The sequence below is a fragment of the Anopheles funestus genome, unplaced genomic scaffold, assembly GCF_943734845.2.
Source record: "Anopheles funestus unplaced genomic scaffold, idAnoFuneDA-416_04 scaffold_19_ctg1, whole genome shotgun sequence".
Classification (NCBI taxonomy): Eukaryota; Metazoa; Arthropoda; class Insecta; order Diptera; family Culicidae; genus Anopheles; species Anopheles funestus.
In genome coordinates this window covers 411,867-428,215 of record NW_026045356.1, presented here as the reverse complement: position 1 = coordinate 428,215, position 16,349 = coordinate 411,867, and the positions used below count along the sequence as shown (strand labels likewise).

Below are 16,349 nucleotides of genomic sequence, written 5' to 3'. Positions count from 1 at the left end.
CTAAGGTGTCTTGGCTAATGTGTCTTGGCTAAGGTGTCTTGGCTAATGTGTCTTGGCTAAGGTGTCTTGGCTAAGGTGTCTTGGCTAATGTGTCTTGCCTAAGGTGTCTTGGCTAAGGTGTCTTGGCTAAGGTGTCTTGGCTAAGGTGTCTTGGCTAATGTGTCTTGGCTAAGGTGTCTTGGCTAATGTGTCTTGGCTAAGGTGTCTTGGCTAAGGTGTCTTGGCTAATGTGTCTTGGCTAATGTGTCTTGGCTAATGTGTCTTGGCTAAGGTGTCTTGGCTAAGGTGTCTTGGCTAATGTGTCTTGGCTAATGTGTCTTGGCTAAGGTGTCTTGGCTAATGTGTTTTGGCTAAAGTGTCGTGGCTAATGTGTCTTGGCTAAGGTGTCTTGGCTAAGGTGTCTTGGCTAATGTGTCTTGGCTAATGTGTCTTGGCTAAGGTGTCTTGGCTAATGTGTCTTGGCTAATGTGTCTTGGCTAATGTGTCTTGCCTATGGTGTCTTGGCTAAGGTGTCTTGGCTAAGGTGTCTTGGCTAAGGTGTCTTGGCTAATGTGTCTTGGCTAAGGTGTCTCGGCTAATGTGTCTTGGCTAATGTGTCTTGGCTAAGGTGTCTTGGCTAATGTGTCTTGGCTAATGTGTCTTGGCTAAGGTGTCTTGGCTAAGGTGTATTGGCTAAGGTGTCTTGGCTAATGTGTCTTGGCTAATGTGTCTTGGCTAAGGTGTCTTGGCTAAGGTGTCTTGGCTAATGTGTCTTGGCTAATGTGTCTTGGCTAAGGTGTCTTGGCTTATGTGTCTTGGCTAATGTGTCTTGGCTAATGTGTCTTGGCTAATGTGTCTTGGCTAAGGTGTCTTAACTAAGGTGTCTTGGCTAAGGTGTCTTGGCTAAGGTGTCTTGGCTAAGGTGTCTTGGCTAAGTTGTCTTGGCTAATGTGTCTTGGCTAATGTGTCTTGGCTAAGGTGTCTTGGCTAAGGTGTCTTGGCTAAGGTGTCTTGGCTAATGTGTCTTGGCTAATGTGTCTTGGCTAAGGTGTCTTGGCTTATGTGTCTTGGCTAATGTGTCTTGGCTAATGTGTCTTGGCTAATGTGTCTTGGCTAAAGTGTCGTGGCTTATGTGTCTTGGCTAAGGTGTCTTGGCTAAGGTGTCTTGGCTAATGTGTCTTGGCTAATGTGTCTTGGCTAAGGTGTCTTGGCTTATGTGTCTTGGCTAATGTGTCTTGGCTAATGTGTCTTGGCTAATGTGTCTTGGCTAAGGTGTCTTAACTAAGGTGTCTTGGCTAAGGTGTCTTGGCTAAGGTGTCTTGGCTAAGGTGTCTTGGCTAATGTGTCTTGGCTAAGGTGTCTTGGCTAAGGTGTCTTGGCTAAGGTGTCTTGCCGAAGGTGTCTTGGCTAAGGTGTCTTGACTAATGTGTTTTGGCTAAGGTGTCTTGACTAATGTGTCTTGGCTAATGTGTCTTGGCTAATGTGTCTTGGCTAAGGTGTCTTGGCTAATGTGTCTTGGCTAATGTGTCTTGGATAAGGTGTCTTGGCTAAGGTGTCTTGGCTAAGGTGTCTTGGCTAATGTGTCTTGGCTAAGGTGTCTTGGCTAATGTGTCTTGGCTAATGTGTCTTGGCTAAGTTGTCTTGGCTAATGTGTCTTGGCTAATGTGTCTTGGCTAAGGTGTCTTGGCTAAGGTGTCTTGGCTAAGGTGTCTTGGCTAATGTGTCTTGGCTAATGTGTCTTGGCTAAGTTGTCTTGGCTAATGTGTCTTGGCTAATGTGTCTTGGCTAAGGTGTCTTGGCTAAGGTGTCTTGGCTAATGTGTCTTGGCTAATGTGTCTTGGCTAATGTGTCTTGGCTAAGGTGTCTTGGCTAAGGTGTCTTGGCTAATGTGTCTTGGCTAATGTGTCTTGGCTAATGTGTCTTGGCTAAGGTGTCTTGGCTAATGTGTCGTGGCTAATGTGTCTCGGCTAAGGTGTCTTGGCTAAGGTGTCTTGGCTAATGTGTCTTGGCTAAGGTGTCTTGGCTAATGTGTCTTGGCTAAGGTGTCTTGGCTAATGTGTCTTGGCTAAGGTGTCTTGGCTAATGTGTCTTGGCTAATGTGTCTTGGCTAATGTGTCTTTGCTAAGGTGTCTTGGCTAAGGTGTCTTGGCTAATGTGTCTTTGCTAATGTGTCTTGGCTAATGTGTCTTGACTAAGGTGTCTTGGCTAAGGTGTCTTGGCTAAGGTGTCTTGGCTAAGGCATCTTGGCTTTGATGTCTTTGCTTATGTGTCTCGGCTTATGTGTCTTGGCTAATGTGTCTTGGCTAAGGTGTCTTGGCTAATGTGTCTTGGCAAAGGTGTCTCGGCTAAGGTGTCTTGGCTAAGGTGTCTTGGCTAAGGTGTCTTGGCTAAGGTGTCTTGGCTAATGTGTCTCGGTTAATGTGTCTTGGCTAATGTGTCTTTGCTAATGTGTCTTGGCTAATGTGTCTTGGCTAATGTGTCTTGGCTAAAGTGTCTTGGCTAAGGTGTCTTGGCTAATGTGTCTTGGCTAACGTTTCTTGGCTAAGGTGTCTTGGCTAAGGTGTCTTGGATAATGTGTCTTGGCTAAGGTGTCTTGGCTAAGGTGTCTTGGCTAATGTTTCTGGCTAAGGTGTCTTGGCAAAGCTGTCTTGGCTAATGTGTCTTTGCTAAGGTGTCTTGGCTAATGTGTCTCGGCTAATGTGTCTTAGATAATGTGTCTTGGCTAATGTGTCTTGGCTAAGGTGTCTTGGCTAATGTGTCTTGGCTAAGGTGTCTTGGCTAAGGTGTCTTGGCTAATGTGTCTTGGCTAATGTGTCTTGGCTAATGTGTCTTTGCTAATGTGTCTTGGCTAAGGTGTCTTGGCTAATGTGTCTTGGCTAAGGTGTCTTGGCTAAGGTGTCTTGGCTAAGGTGTCTTGGCTAATGTGTCTTGGCTAAGGTGTCTTGGCTAATGTGTCTTGGCTAAGGTGTCTTGGCTAAGGTGTCTTGGCTAAGGTGTCTTGGCTAATGTGTCTTGGCTAAGGTGTCTTGGCTGATGTGTCTTGGCTAAGGTGTCTTATCTTATGTGTCTTAGCTAATGTGTCTTTGCTAATGTGTCTTGGCTAAGGTGTCTTGGGTAATGTGTCTTGGCTAATGTATCTTGGCTGAGGTGTCTTGGCTAATGTGTCTTGGCTAATGTGTCTTGGCTAAGGTGTCTTGGCTAATGTGTCTTGGCTAAGGAGTCTCGGCTAATGTGTCTTGGCTAATGTGTCTTGGCTAATGTGTCTTGGCTAAGGTGTCTTGGCTAATGTGTCTTGGCTAAGGTGTCTTGGCTAAGGTGTCTTGGCTAAGGTGTCTTGGCTAAGGTGTCTTGGCTAATGTGTCTTGGCTAAGGTGTCTTGGCTAATGTGTCTTGGCTAAGGTGTCTTGGCTAAGGTGTGTTGGCTAAGGTGTCTTGGCTAATGTGTCTTGGCTAAGGTGTCTTGGCTGATGTGTCTTGGCTAAGGTGTCTTATCTTATGTGTCTTAGCTAATGTGTCTTTGCTAATGTGTCTTTGCTAATGTGTCTTGGCTAATGTGTCTTGGCTAAGGTGTCTTGGCTAAGGTGTCTTGGCTAAGGTGTCTTGGCTAAGGTGTCTTGGCTAAAGTGTCGTGGCTAATGTGTCTCGGCTTATGTGTCTTGGCTAATGTGTCTTGACTAAGGTGTCTTGGCTAAGGTGTCTTGGCTAATGTGTCTTGGCTAAGGTGTCTTGGCTAATGTGTCTTGGCTAATGTGTCTTGGCTAAGGTGTCTTGGCTAAGGTGTCTTTGCTAAGGTGTCTTGGCTAAAGTGTCGTGGATAATGTGTCTTGTGTAAGGTGTCTTGGCTAAGGTGTCTTGGCTAAGGTGTCTTGGCTAAGGTGTCTTGGCTAAGGTGTCTTGGCTAATGTGTCTTGGCTAAGGTGTCTTGGCTAATGTGTCTTGGCTAATGTGTCTTGGCTAATGTGTCTTGGCTAATGTGTCTTGGCTAAGGTGTCTTGGCTAATGTGTCTTGGCTAAGGTGTCTTGGCTAAGGTGTCTTGGCTAAGGTGTCTTGGCTTATGTGTCTTGGCTATGGTGTCTTGGCTAATGTGTCTTGGCTAAGGTGTCTTGGCTTATGTGTCTCGGCTAAGGTGTCTTGGCTAATGTGTCTTGGCCAAGGTGTCTTGGCTAATGTGTCTTGGCTAAGGTGTCTTGGCTAATGTGTCTTGGCTAAGGTGTCTTGGCTAATGTGTCTTGGCTAATGTGTCTTGGCTAAGGTGTCTTGGCTAAGGTGTCTTGGCTAAGGTGTCTTGGCTAAGGTGTCTTGGCTAATGTGTCTTGGCTAAGGTGTCTTGGCTAATGTGTCTTGGCTAAGGTGTCTTGGCTAAGGTGTCTTGGCTAAGGTGTCTTGGCTAATGTGTCTTGGCTAAGGTGTCTTGGCTGATGTGTCTTGGCTAAGGTGTCTTATCTTATGTGTCTTAGCTAATGTGTCTTGGCTAATGTGTCTTGGCTAAGGTGTCTCGGCTAATGTGTCTTGGCTAATGTATCTTGGCTGAGGTGTCTTGGCTAAAGTGTCTTGGCTAATGTGTCTTGGCTAATGTGTCTTGGCTAAGGTGTCTTGGCTAATGTGTCTTGGCTAAGGTGTCTTGGCTAAGGTGTCTTGGCTAAGGTGTCTTGGCTAAGGTGTCTTGGCTAAAGTGTCGTGGCTAATGTGTCTCGGCTTATGTGTCTTGGCTAATGTGTCTTGACTAAGGTGTCTTGGCTAAGGTGTCTTGGCTAATGTGTCTTGGCTAATGTGTCTTGGCTAATGTGTCTTGGCTAAGGTGTCTTAGCTAAGGTGTCTTGGCTAAGGTGTCTTGGCTAAAGTGTCGTGCCTAATGAGTCTTGGATAAGGTGTCTTGGCTAATGTGTCTTGGCTAAGGTGTCTCGGCTAAGGTGTCTTGGCTAAGGTGTCTTGGCTAAGGTGTCTTGGCTAATGTGTCTCGGCTAATGTGTCTTGGCTAATGTGTCTTGGCTAAGGTGTCTTGGCTAAGGTGTCTTGGCTAATGTGTCTTGGCTAATGTGTCTCGGCTAATGTGTCTTAGATAATGTGTCTTGGCTAATGTGTCTTGGCTAAGGTGTCTTGGCTAACGTATCTTGGCTGAGGTGTCTTGGCTAATGTGTCTTGGCTAATGTGTCTTGGCTAATGTGTCTTTGCTAATGTGTCTTGGCTAATGTGTCTTGGCTAAGGTGTCTTGGCTAAGGTGTCTTGGCTAAGGTGTCTTGGCTAAAGTGTCGTGGCTAATGTGTCTCGGCTTATGTGTCTTGGCTAATGTGTCTTGACTAATGTGTCTTGGCCAAGGTGTCTTGGCTAATGTGTCTTGGCTAAGGTGTCTTGGCTAATGTGTCTTGGCTAAGGTGTCTTGGCTAATGTGTCTTGGCTAATGTGTCTTGGCTAAGGTGTCTTGGCTAATGTGTCTTGGCTAAGTTGTCTTGGCTAATGTGTCTTGGCTAATGTGTCTTGGCTAATGTGTCTTGGCTAAGGTGTCTTGGCTAAGGTGTCTTGGCTAAGGTGTCTTGGCTAAGGTGTCTTGGCTAAGGTGTCTTGGCTAATGTGTCTTGGCTAATGTGTCTTGGCTAAGGTGTCTTGGCTAAGGTGTCTTGGCTAAGGTGTCTTGGCTAATGTGTCGTGTCTAATGTGTCTTGTCTAAGGTGTCTTGGCTAATGTGTCTTGGCTAAGGTGTCTTGGCTAAGGTGTCTTGGCTAATGTGTCTTGGCTAAGGTGTCTTTGCTAATGTGTCTTGGCTAAGGTGTCTTGGCTAAGGTGTCTTGGCTAATGTGTCTTGGCTAAGGTGTCTTTGCTAAGGTGTCTTGGCTAAGGTGTCTTGGCTAATGTGTCTTGGCTAATGTGTCTTGGCTAATGTGTCTTGGCTAAGGTGTCTTGGCTAAGGTGTCTTGGCTAAGGTGTCTTGGCTAAGGCATCTTGGCTAAGATGTCTTTGCTTATGTGTCTCGGCTTATGTGTTTTGGCTAATGTGTCTTGGCTAAGGTGTCTTGGCTAAGGTGTCTTGGCTAATGTGTCGTGTCTAATGTGTCTCGGCTAAGGTGTCTTGGCTAATGTGTCTTGGCCAAGGTGTCTTGGCTAATGTGTCTTGGCTAAGGTGTCTTTGCTTATGTGTCTTGGCTAATGTGTCTTGGCTAAGGTGTCTTGGCTAAGGTGTCTTGGCTAAGGTGTCTTGGCTAAGGTGTCTTGGCTAAGGTGTCTTGGCTAATGTGTCTTGGCTAATGTGTCTTGGCTAATGTGTCTTGGCTAATGTGTCTTGGCTAAGGTGTCTTGGCTAATGTGTCTTGGCTAAGGTGTCTTGGCTAATGTGTCTCGGCTAATGTGTCTTGGCTAAGGTGTCTTGGCTAATGTGTCTTGGCTAAGGTGTCTTGGCTAATGTGTCGTGTCTAATGTGTCTCGGCTAAGGTGTCTTGGCTAATGTGTCTTGGCCAAGGTGTCTTGGCTAATGTGTCTTGGCTAAGGTGTCTTTGCTTATGTGTCTTGGCTAATGTGTCTTGGCTAAGGTGTCTTGGCTAATGTGTCTTGGCTAATGTGTCTTGGCTAATGTGTCTTGGCTAATGTGTCTTGGCTAATGTGTCTCGGCTTATGTGTCTTGGCTAATGTGTCTTGACTAAGGTGTCTTGGCTAAGGTGTCTTGGCTAATGTGTCTTGGCTAATGTGTCTTGGCTAATGTGTCTTGGCTAATGTGTCTTGGCTAAGGTGTCTTGGCTAAGGTGTCTTGGCTAAGGTGTCTTGGCTAAAGTGTCGTGGCTAATGTGTCTTGTGTAAGGTGTCTTGGCTAAGGTGTCTTGGCTAAGGTGTCTTGGCTAAGGTGTCTTGGCTAATGTGTCTTGGCTAATGTGTCTTGGCTAAGGTGTCTTGGCTAAGGTGTCTTGGCTAATGTGTCTTGGCTAATGTGTCTTGGCTAATGTGTCTTGACTAAGGTGTCTTGGCTAATGTGTCTTGGCTAAGGTGTCTTGGCTAAGGTGTCTTGGCTAAGGTGTCTTGGCTTATGTGTCTTGGCTATGGTGTCTTGGCTAATGTGTCTTGGCTAAAGTGTCTTGGCTTATGTGTCTCGGCTAAGGTGTCTTGGCTAATGTGTCTTGGCCAAGGTGTCTTGGCTAATGTGTCTTGGCTAAGGTGTCTTGGCTAATGTGTCTTGGCTAAGGTGTCTTGGCTAATGTGTCTTGGCTAATGTGTCTTGGCTAAGGTGTCTTGGCTAAGGTGTCTTGGCTAAGGTGTCTTGGCTAAGGTGTCTTGGCTAAGGTGTCTTGGCTAAGGTGTCTTGGCTAATGTGTCGTGTCTAATGTGTCTTGGCTAAGGTGTCTTGGCTAATGTGTCTTTTCTAATTTATCTTGGCTGAGGTGTCTTGGCTAATGTGTCTTGGCTAATGTGTCTTGGCTAATGTGTCTTGGCTAATGTGTCTTGGCCAAGGTGTCTTGGCTAATGTGTCTTGGCTAAGGTGTCTTGGCTAATGTGTCTTGGCTAAGGTGTCTTAGCTAAGGTGTCTTGGCTAAGGTGTCTTGGCTTATGTGTCTTGGCTAATGTGTCTTGGCTAATGTGTCTTGGCTAAGGTGTCTTGGTTAAGGTTTCTTGGCTAATGTGTCTTGGCTAATGTGTCTTGGCTAATGTGTCTTGGCTAATGTGTCTTGGCTAAGGTGTCTTGGCTAAGGTTTCTTGGCTAATGTGTCTTGGCTAATGTGTCTTGGCTAAGGTGTCTTGGCTAATGTGTCTTGGCTAATGTGTCTTGGCTAATGTGTCTTGGCTAAGGTGTCTTGGCTAAGGTGTCTTGGTTAAGGTGTTTTGGCTAATGTGTCTTGGCTAATGTGTCTTGGCTAAGGTGTCTTGGCTAATGTGTCTTGGCTAATGTGTCTTGGCTAATGTGTCTTTGCTAATGTGTCTTGGCTAATGTGTCTTGGCTAATGTGTCTTTGCTAAGGTGTCTTGGCTAAGGTGTCTTGGCTAATGTGTCTTGGCTAAGGTGTCTTGGCTAAGGTGTCTTGGCTAATGTGTCTTGGCTAAGGTGTCTTTGCTAAGGTGTCTTGGCTAAGGTGTCTTGGCTAATGTGTCTTGGCTAATGTGTCTTGGCTAAGGTGTCTTGGCTAAGGTGTCTTGTCTAAGGTGTCTTGGCTAAGGTGTCTTGGCTAAGGCATCTTGGCTAAGATGTCTTTGCTTATGTGTCTCGGCTTATGTGTCTTGGCTAATGTGTCTTGGCTAAGGTGTCTTGGCTAAGGTGTCTTGGCTAATGTGTCGTGTCTAATGTGTCTCGGCTAAGGTGTCTTGGCTAATGTGTCTTGGCCAAGGTGTCTTGGCTAATGTGTCTTGGCTAAGGTGTCTTGGCTAATGTGTCTTGGCCAAGGTGTGTTGGCTAATGTGTCTTGGCTAATGTGTCTTGGCTAAGGTGTCTTGGCTAAGGTGTCTTGGCTAAGGTTTCTTGGCTAATGTGTCTTGGCTAATGTGTCTTGGCTAAGGTGTCTTGGCTAAGGTGTCTTGGCTAAGGTGTCTTGGCCAAGGTGTCTTGGCTAATGTGTCTTGGCTAAGGTGTCTTGGCTAAAGTGTCTTGGCTAATGTGTCTTGGCTAATGTGTCTTGGCTAAGGTGTTCTGGCTAATGTGTCTTGGCTAATGTGTCTTGGCTAATGTGTCTTGGCTAAGGTGTCTTGGCTAATGTGTCGTGTCTAATGTGTCTTGGCTAAGGTGTCTTGGCTAATGTGTCTTGGCTAAGGTGTCTTGACTAAGGTGTCTTGGCTAATGTGTCTTGGCTAAGGTGTCTTTGCTGAGGTGTCTCGGCTAAGGTGTCTTGGCTAATGTGTCTTGGCCAAGGTGTCTTGGCTAATGTGTCTTGGCTAAGGTGTCTTGGCTAATGTGTCTTGGCCAAGGTGTCTTGGCTAATGTGTCTTGGCTAATGTGTCTTGGCTAAGGTGTCTTGGCTAAGGTGTCTTGGCTAAGGTTTCTTGGCTAATGTGTCTTGGCTAATGTGTCTTGGCTAATGTGTCTTGGCTAAGGTGTCTTGGCTAAGGTGTCTTGGCTAATGTGTCTTGGCTAAGGTGTCTTGGCTAATGTGTCTCGGCTAATGTGTCTTGGCTAAGGTGTCTTGGCTAAGGTGTCTTGGCTAATGTGTCTTGGCTAATGTGTCTTGGCTAATGTGTCTTGGCTAATGTGTCTTGGCTAAGGTGTCTTGGCTAATGTGTCGTGTCTAATGTGTCTTGGCTAAGGTGTCTTGGCTAATGTGTCTTGGCTAATGTGTCTTGGCTAAGGTGTCTTGGCTAATGTGTCTTGGCTAAGGTGTCTTTGCTAAGGTGTCTTGGCTAAGGTGTCTTGGCTAAGGTGTCTTGGCTAAGGTGTCTTGGCTAAGGTGTCTTGGCTAAGGTGTCTTGGCTAATGTGTCTCGGCTAATGTGTCTTCGCTATGTGTCTTGGCTAAGGTGTCTTGGCTAAGGTGTCTTGGCTAATGTGTCTTGGCTAAGGTGTCTTGGCTAAGGTGTCTTGGCTAAGGTGTCTTGGCTAAGGCATCTTGGCTAAGATGTCTTTGCTTATGTGTCTCGGCTTATGTGTCTTGGCTAATGTGTCTTGGCTTAGGTGTCTTGGCTAAGGTGTCTTGGCTAATGTGTCGTGTCTAATGTGTCTCGGCTAAGGTGTCTTGGCTAATGTGTCATGGCCAAGGTGTCTTGGCTAATGTGTCTTGGCTAAGGTGTCTTGGCTAATGTGTCTTGGCTAATGTGTCTTGGCTAATGTGTCTTGGCTAATGTGTCTTGGCTAATGTGTCTTGGCTAAGGTGTCTTGGCTAATGTGTCTTGGCTAATGTGTCTTGGCTAAGGTGTCTTGGCTAATGTGTCTTGGCTAAGGTGTCTTGGCTAATGTGTCTCGGCTAATGTGTCTTGGCTAAGGTGTCTTGGCTAATGTGTCTTGGCTAATGTGTCTTGGCTAAGGTGTCTTGGCTAAGGTGTCTTGGCTAATGTGTCTTGGCTAATGTGTCTTGGCTAAGGTGTCTTGGCTAATGTGGCTTGGCTAATGTGTCTTGGCTAATGTGTCTTGGCTAAGGTGTCTTGGCTAATGTGTCTTGGCTAAGGTGTCTTGGCTAATGTGTCTTGGCTAATGTGTCTTGGCTAAGGTGTCTTTGCTAAGGTGTCTTGGCTAAGGTGTCTTGGCTAATGTGTCTTGGCTAAGGTGTCTTGGCTAATGTGTCTTGGCTAAGGTGTCTTGGCTAACGTGTCTCGGCTAATGTGGCTTGGCTAATGTGTCTCGGCTAAGGTGTCTTGGCTAAGGTGTCTTGGCTAATGTGTCTTGGCTAAGGTGTCTTGGCTAATGTGTCTTGGCCAAGGTGTCTTGGCTAAGGTGTCTTGGCTAATGTGTCTTGGCTAAGGTGTCTTGGCTGAGGTGTCTTGGCTAATGTGTCTTGGCTAAGGTGTTTTTGCTAAGGTGTCTTGGCTAAGGTGTCTTGGCTAAGGTGTCTTGGCTAAAGTGTCTTGGCTAATGTGTCTTGGCTAAGGTGTCTTGGCTAAGGTGTCTTGGCTAAGGTGTCTTGGCTAAGGCATCTTGGCTAAGATGTCTTTGCTTATGTGTCTCGGCTTATGTGTCTTGGCTAATGTGTCTTGGCTAAGGTGTCTTGGCTAATGTGTCTTGGCTAATGTGTCTCGGCTAAGGTGTCTTGGCTAAGGTGTCTTGGCTAAGGTGTCTTGGCTAAGGTGTCTTGGCTAATGTGTCTTGGCTAAGGTGTCTTGGCTAAGGTGTCTTGGCTAATGTGTCTTGGCTAAGGTGTCTTGGCTAAGGTGTCTTGGCTAATGTGTCTCGGCTAATGTGTCTTGGCTAATGTGTCTTGGCTAAAGTTTCTTGGCTTAGGTGTCTTGGCTAAGGTGTCTTGGCTAAGGTGTCTTGGCTAAGGTGTCTTGGCTAAGGTGTCTTGGCTAAGGTGTCTTGGCTAAGGTGTCTTGGCTAAGGTGTCTTGGCTAAGGTGTGTTCTCTTATGTGTCTCGGCTTATGTGTCTTGGCTAATGTGTCTTGGCTAATGTGTCTTGGCTAATGTGTCTTGGCTAAAGTTTCTTGGCTTAGGTGTCTTGGCTAAGGTGTCTTGGCTAAGGTGTCTTGGCTAAGGTGTCTTGGCTAAGGTGTCTTGGCTAAGGTGTCTTGGCTAAGGTGTCTTGGCTAAGGTGTCTTGGCTAAGGTGTCTTCTCTTATGTGTCTCGGCTTATGTGTCTTGGCTAATGTGTCTTGGCGAATGTGTCTTGGCTAAGGTGTCTTGGCTAAGGTGTCTTGGATAATGTGTCTTGGCTAAGGTGTCTTGGCTAAGGTGTCTTGGCTTATGTGTCTTGGCTTAGGTGTCTTGGCTAAGCTGTCTTGGCTAATGTGTCTTTGCTAAGGTGTCTTGGCTAATGTGTCTCGGCTAATGTGTCTTAGATAATGTGTCTTGGCTAATGTGTCTTGGCTAAGGTGTCTTGGCTAATGTGTCTTGGCTAATTTATCTTGGCTGAGGTGTCTTGGCTAATGTGTCTTGGCTAATGTGTCTTGGCTAATGTGTCTTGGCTAAGGTGTCTTTGCTAATGTGTGTTAGCTAATGTGTCTTGGCTAAGGTGTCTTGGCTAAGGTGTCTTGGCTAAGGTGTCTTTGCTAATGTGTCTTGGCTAAGGTGTCTTGGCTAATGTGTCTTGGCTAAGGTGTCTTGGCTAATGTGTCTTGGCTAAGGTGTCTTGGCTAACGTGTCTCGGCTAATGTGGCTTGGCTAATGTGTCTCGGCTAAGGTGTCTTGGCTAAGGTGTCTTGGCTAATGTGTCTTGGCTAAGGTGTCTTGGCTAATGTGTCTTGGCCAAGGTGTCTTGGCTAAGGTGTCTTGGCTAATGTGTCTTGGCTAAGGTGTCTTGGCTGAGGTGTCTTGGCTAATGTGTCTTGGCTAAGGTGTCTTGGCTAAGGTGTCTTGGCTAATGTGTCTTGGCTAATGTGTCGTGGCTAATGTGTCTTGGCTAAGGTGTCTTGGCTAAGGTGTCTTGGCTAAGGTGTCTTGGCTAAGGCATCTTGGCTAAGATGTCTTTGCTTATGTGTCTTGGCTAATGTGTCTTGGCTAAGGTGTCTTGGCTAATGTGTCTTGGCTAAGGTGTCTCGGCTAAGGTGTCTTGGCTAAGGTGTCTTGGCTAAGGTGTCTTGGCTAAGGTGTCTTGGCTAAGGTGTCTTGGCTAATGTGTCTTGGCTAAGGTGTCTTGGCTAAGGTGTCTTGGCTAATGTGTCTCGGCTAATGTGTCTTGGCTAATGTGTCTTGGCTAATGTGTCTTGGCTAAAGTTTCTTGGCTTAGGTGTCTTGGCTAAGGTGTCTTGGCTAAGGTGTCTTGGCTAAGGTGTCTTGGCTAAGGTGTCTTGGCTAAGGTGTCTTGGCTAAGGTGTCTTGGCTTATGTGTCTCGGCTTATGTGTCTTGGCTAATGTGTCTTGGCTAAGGTGTCTTGGCTAATGTGTCTTGGCTAAGGTGTCTCGGCTAAGGTGTCTTGGCTAAGGTGTCTTGGCTATGGTGTCTTGGCTAAGGTGTCTTGGCTAAGGTGTCTTGGCTAATGTGTCTTGGCTAAGGTGTCTTGGCTAAGGTGTCTTGGCTAATGTGTCTCGGCTAATGTGTCTTGGCTAATGTGTCTTGGCTAATGTGTCTTGGCTAATGTGTCTTGGCTAAGGTGTCTTGGCTAAGGTGTCTTGGATAATGTGTCTTGGCTAAGGTGTCTTGGCTAAGGTGTCTTGGCTTATGTGTCTTGGCTAAGGTGTCTTGGCTAAGCTGTCTTGGCTAATGTGTCTTTGCTAAGGTGTCTTGGCTAATGTGTCTTGGCTAATGTGTCTTAGATAATGTGTCTTGGCTAATGTGTCTTGGCTAAGGTGTCTTGGCTAATGTGTCTTGGCTAATTTATCTTGGCTGAGGTGTCTTGGCTAATGTGTCTTGGCTAATGTGTCTTGGCTAATGTGTCTTGGCTAATGTGTCTTGGCTAATGTGTCTTGGCTAAGGTGTCTTTGCTAATGTGTGTTAGCTAATGTGTCTTGGCTAAGGTGTCTTGGCTAAGGTGTCTTGGCTAAGCTGTCTTGGCTAATGTGTCTTTGCTAAGGTGTCTTGGCTAATGTGTCTTGGCTAATGTGTCTTAGATAATGTGTCTTGGCTAATGTGTCTTGGCTAAGGTGTCTTGGCTAATGTGTCTTGGCTAATTTATCTTGGCTGAGGTGTCTTGGCTAATGTGTCTTGGCTAATGTGTCTTGGCTAATGTGTCTTGGCTAATGTGTCTTGGCTAATGTGTCTTGGCTAAGGTGTCTTTGCTAATGTGTGTTAGCTAATGTGTCTTGGCTAAGGTGTCTTGGCTAAGGTGTCTTGGCTAAGGTGTCTTGGCTAAGGTGTCTTGGCTAAGGTGTCTTGGCTAAGGTGTCTTGGCTAAGGTTTCTTGGCTAATGTGTCTTGGCTAATGTGTCTTGGCTAATGTGTCTTGGCTAAGGTGTCTTGGCTAATGTGTCTTGGCTAAGGTGTCTTGGCTAAGGTGTCTTGGCTAAGGTGTCTTGGCTAATGTGTCTCGGCTAATGTGTTGTAGATAATGTGTCTTGGCTAATGTGTCTTGGCTAAGGTGTCTTGGCTAATGTGTCTTGGCTAATGTATCTTGGCTGAGGTGTCTTGGCTAATGTGTCTTGGCTAAGGTGTCTTGGCTAATGTGTCTTGGCTAAGGTGTCTTTGCTAATGTGTCTTGGCTAATGTGTCTTGGCTTATGTGTCTTGGCTAAGGTGTCTTGGCTAAGGTGTCTTGGCTAAGGTGCCTTGGCTAAGGTGTCTTGGCTAAAGTGTCGTGGCTAATGTGTCTTGGGTAAGGTGTCTTGGCTAAGGTGTCTTGGCTAATGTGTCTTGGCTAAGGTGTCTTGGCTGATGTGTCTTGGCTAAGGTGTCTTATCTTATGTGTCTTAGCTAATGTGTCTTTGCTAATGTGTCTTGGCTAAGGTGTCTTGGCTAAAGTGTCGTGGCTAATGTGTCTTGGGTAAGGTGTCTTGACTAATGTGTCTTGACTAAGGTGTCTTGGCTAAGGTGTCTTGGCTAATGTGTCTTGGCTAATGTGTCTTGGCTAATGTGTCTTGGCTAATGTGTCTTGGCTAAGGTGTCTTGGCTAATGTGTCTTGGCTAAGGTGTCTTGGCTAAGGTGTCTTGGCTAAGGTGTCTTGGCTAAAGTGTCGTGGCTAATGTGTCTTGGGTAAGGTGGCTTGGCTAAGGTGTCTTGGCTAAGGTGTCTTGGCTAATGTGTCTTGGCTAATGTGTCTTGGCTAATGTGTCTTGGCTAAGGTGTCTTGGCTAATGTGTCTTGGCTAATGTGTCTTGGCTAATGTGTCTTGGCTAAGGTGTCTTGGCTAATGTGTCTTGGCTAAGGTGTCTCGGCTAATGTGTCTTGGCTAATGTGTCTTGGCTAATGTGTCTTGGCTAAGGTGTCTTGGCTAATGTGTCTTGGCTAAGGTGTCTTGGCTTATGTGTCTCGGCTAAGGTGTCTTGGCTAATGTGTCTTGGCCAAGGTGTCTTGGCTTATGTGTCTTGGCTAAGGTGTCTTGGCTAATGTGTCTTGGCTAAGGTGTCTTGGCTAATGTGTCTTGGCTAATGTGTCTTGGCTAAGGTGTCTTGGCTAAGGTGTCTTGGCTAAGGTGTCTTGGCTAAGGTGTCTTGGCTAATGTGTCTTGGCTAATGTGTCTTGGCGAATGTGTCTTGGCTAAGGTGTCTTGGCTAAGGTGTCTTGGCTAAGGTGTCTTGGCTAAGGTGTCTTGGCTAAGGTGTCTTGGCTGATGTGTCTTGGCTAAGGTGTCTTATCTTATGTGTCTTAGCTAATGTGTCTTTGCTAATGTGTCTTGGCTAAGGTGTCTTGGCTAATGTGTCTTGGCTAATGTATCTTGGCTGAGGTGTCTTGGCTAATGTGTCTTGGCTAATGTGTCTTGGCTAATGTGTCTTGGCTAATGTGTCTTGGCTAATGTGTCTTGGCTAAGGTGTCTTGGCTAAGGTGTCTTGGCTAAGGTGTCTTGGCTAAGGTGTCTTGGCTAAAGTGTCGTGGCTAATGTGTCTCAGCTTATGTGTCTTGGCTAATGTGTCTTGACTAAGGTGTCTTGGCTAAGGTGTCTTGGCTAATGTGTCTTGGCTAAGGTGTCTTGGCTAATGTGTCTTGGCTAATGTGCCTTGGCTAAGGTGTCTTGGCTAACGTGTCTTGGCTAAGGTGTCTTGGCTAAAGTGTCGTGGCTAATGTGTCTTGGGTAAGGTGTCTTGGCTAATGTGTCTTGGCTAAGGTGTCTCGGCTAAGGTGTCTTGGCTAAGGTGTCTTGGCTAAGGTGTCTTGTTTAATGTGTCTCGGCTAATGTGTCTTGGCTAATGTGTCTTGGCTAAGGTGTCTTGGCTAAGGTGTCTTAGCTAATGTGCCTTGGCTAATGTGTCTTGGCTAATGTGTCTTGGCTAAGGTGTCTTGGCTAATGTGTCTTGGCTAAGGTGTCTTGGCTAAGGTGTCTTGGCTAAGGTGTCTTGGCTAATGTGTCTCGGCTAATGTGTCTTGGCTTATGTGTCTTGGCTAAGGTGTCTTGGCTAAGGTGTCTTGGCTAAGGTGTCTTGGCTAAAGTGTCGTGGCTAATGTGTCTTGGGTAAGGTGTCTTGGCTAAGGTGTCTTCGCTAATGTGTCTTGGCTAAGGTGTCTTGGCTAATGTGTCTTGGCTAAGGTGTCTTATCTTATGTGTCTTAGCTAATGTGTCTTGGGTAAGGTGTCTTGACTCATGTGTCTTGTCTAAGGTGTCTTGGCTAAGGTGTCTTGGCTAATGTGTCTTGGCTAATGTGTCTTGGCTAATGTGTCTTGGCTAAGGTGTCTTGGCTAATATGTCTTGGCTAATGTGTCTTGGCTAATGTGTCTTGGCTAAGGTGTCTTGGCTAAAGTGTCTTGGCTAAGGTGTCTTGGCTAAGGTGTCTTGGCTAAAGTGTCGTGGCTAATGTGTCTCGGCTTATGTGTCTTGGCTAATGTGTCTTGACTAAGGTGTCTTGGCTAAGGTGTCTTGGCTAATGTGTCTTGGCTAATGTGTCTTGGCTAATGTGTCTTGGCTAATGTGTCTTGGCTAAGGTGTCTTGGCTAAGGTGTCTTGGCTAAGGTGTCTTGGCTAAAGTGTCGTGGCTAATGTGTCTTGGGTAAGGTGTCTTGGCTAAGGTGTCTTGGCTAATGTGTCTTGGCCAAGGTGTCTTGGCTAATGTGTCTTGGCTAAGGTGTCTTGGCTAAGGTGTCTTGGCTAATGTGTCTTGGCTAAGGTGTCTTGGCTAAGGTGTCTTGGCTAATGTGTCTTGGCTAATGTGTCTTGGCTAATGTGTCTTGGCTAAGGTGTCTTGGCTAATGTGTCTTGGCTAAGGTGTCTTGGCTAAGGTGTCTTGGCTCAGGTGTCTTG

General features: G+C 46.2%; 1 long non-coding RNA gene across 1 annotated transcript; it reads left to right on the top strand.

The window, feature by feature from the left end:
• Positions 1-582: 582 nt before the first annotated feature.
• LOC125774533 (uncharacterized) lies at positions 583-8,522 on the top strand. The gene is made up of 4 exons (XR_007421016.1): positions 583-1,181; positions 6,361-6,416; positions 7,229-7,298; positions 7,929-8,522. It is a non-coding gene; the product is annotated as an uncharacterized LOC125774533 (long non-coding RNA).
• The last annotated feature ends 7,827 nt before the right edge of the window (positions 8,523-16,349 follow it).